Source organism: Arachis duranensis, chromosome 8 (genome assembly GCF_000817695.3).
Source record: "Arachis duranensis cultivar V14167 chromosome 8, aradu.V14167.gnm2.J7QH, whole genome shotgun sequence".
NCBI lineage: Eukaryota > Viridiplantae > Streptophyta > Magnoliopsida > Fabales > Fabaceae > Arachis > Arachis duranensis.
Window position 1 is genome coordinate 29076860 of NC_029779.3, and position 2709 is coordinate 29079568.

The following is a 2709-nucleotide window of genomic DNA, read 5'->3' on the forward strand; positions in this document are numbered from 1 at the left end:
AACTACTTCTAAAACTAATTATCTATCTAATCTTCTCCTAATTAGTCTATGGATGTGAATGTATGTCAATCCCCTTCAATCCTTGGCTCTTATATGCATTTTGGCGTCAAAGTTGGTTGCTGAAAACCTTCCAAAATCGCCAGGCACGTGTTACATTAATGAGGTCATGTGCCACCATCGGCGCGTGAGCGCACGGTACGCGTGCGCGTCCTTGGCCTGTTTCGCAATGTGCGCGCGAGCGCCTTGTGCGCGTGCGCGTACATGGCCTGGATCAATTCTTTGGCTTTTTGTACTTCCCTCCACTTGTATGCTTCCTTCCTTGCTTCCTTTGATCCATGCCTAGCCTATTTCAACCTGAGATTACTAGCAAACACATCAAGGCATCTTATGGAATCAAAGAGAAACTAGAATTCATCAAAATAAGGTTCAAAAAGCATGTTTTTACACTTAAGCACGAATATGGAAGAGATGACAAAACCATGCTAATTCATAGGCTAAATGTGACAAAAGGTTATCAAGACACTCTAAATTTAATACAAAACAAACCGTCAAATTGGGGTTTGTCACTCCTCGACAAAACGCGACACATACCACCTCCCACTACCCTCTTTCCTCTTTATCCTCATCTCCGCCATGCATCCGCATCGGGTTACAACCTTATGCTCCCTTTTGCGATCAACCTTTTCCAACCATTTATTCTCTCGAAATCCTTGCCTATTACAAACAAACGTGTACCGCACTATCTCTCCGGCAGTGTTTCTAACCGTCTTGCCTCGCCTTGATGCAAAACCCTTTAGTCGGCTGTAATTGTTATAGAAGCCGCTTGCCTCCTGAGGTGAAGAAAACTCCATTTCAAGAACATCTTCAGCTCGCAGCCCATCCAAACCCAAAAAAACAGGCAACATTGATGCCCCCCTTCCTTCCCAATCGGATAACTCAGCATCTTCCTCCACTCTCGTATCATACATTGTGTCCTGAAATAATAAGACAAATATTATGCTACCAGCTGGCATTATAAGGAATGCGTTCTCTTTAAATATTGCATATCCATGCATATTAACACTAAATAACATCAAAGCCTTGCATTTTAAATTAGTCTCAATGTATATTTTGCAGATGCAATATTCTACGCATCAGACTCGTCACATCATAGTCACCACATAGAATATAACTTCTAACAACATAACCCTCACACCTGCTAAGAGTACAACCAACTCCATGAACAATACCACCCAGATGGTGTAACAGACCATTCCCATCCAATTCGATCCCACTCACACACTATAAATACAGATTGGCACGTATACCCGTCGTACCTGTGGATTCGACACACCAGCATTGCCCTCCATCCAGTTGTCCACAAGAGGCTCATTCCACATACACGCATCCTTGCAAAACATGCTACTTGATGCCATTGTTACCTGAAAGCCAAACATGTCAAACTATAACAAACAATAAACTAGGGATTGCACAAACTTCTTTGCCACAGTTACTATATTCAACTTGCCCGCCTCAAAACTGACTCAGCCGATCAATGAAAAATTATGCCACTTACATACATCAAAAACCCTTACTTTACCACCTCATCTACTATCCAACATGCTTCCAACATCCTCACAGCCTCCACTTGCCTACTACATACACAAACTTCCAAAAAAACCACATGCATTACAACTACGACACAAAGAAGCAAACACCTTCACCATTAACTCCTAACATTACTAACAATACAGGTAGGTAGAAAGCAATTTGTAAAAAAATAAATACCGAAGGCTTTTTCAGAAAAAAAGAAAGAACAATAACGCATTCTTTGGAGTTTGGAGCAGCAAATTCAAGGGTTTGTAACCGGATTAAGCAACAAAATCAATTACCTCAACTTTTTTCAGAAGACAATTTATGCTCAATCATCTCATTAGATCAAGAATGCGGTTAAACCAACATTAACACATCACACAAATTTTCAACGAACTTCATATAATATTTTTCAAAATTTTCAAGAACAACAACAACATCAAATTAGAGTAGTAAAAACTCCATTATTTCAGAGACAGGTTAAACTTTCAACAACAATGTCACCATGGAGAAATTAAATTGAAAACAAAACGGAAATTGGCAGAATGAGTCTCACACGTCGACGGACTTACACAGGGCGATCGGACCCCCGCGTCGACGAACAAAATTGGGCGATGTCCACCGCGTTTAATTAACACGACCCGCGATCTATGGTGCCAACTCGTGCAATCGGGCGGGTGAGATAAACAAGGCCTCCGATGCGATGACCCTTTACTAAGATTCCAACCTCCGCCGTTATCAGGGATCCACAAGTTGAAGGCCACAGTCACCTTAAGAACATACACAAACAACACAAACGCTGAGGGATGAAGACGGCCTCGAAGCCTCCATGGGTGAGACCACACTATCAGATTAGGGCATATGGGGTTTTCCAAAACGACAGCGTATTACAGCCCAAGCACTCTATCTCTTACGCCAGCTTGCTAAGGGGCTACTCGGCTTCATTTTTCCTTTGAGCTGAGCACTCCTCCTGTCGTCATTTTTGCCTTTGTTCAGAGACATTAACGTATATTCACAAACCGCTACAGGACAAACTCAAAAAACGTGACCCGCCGTACATGGATCATCAGAGATCCAGAAAAGTGGTCTGGACCACTTGAAAACTTTTAAGTATACCGATTTATCAACGTTTCAATA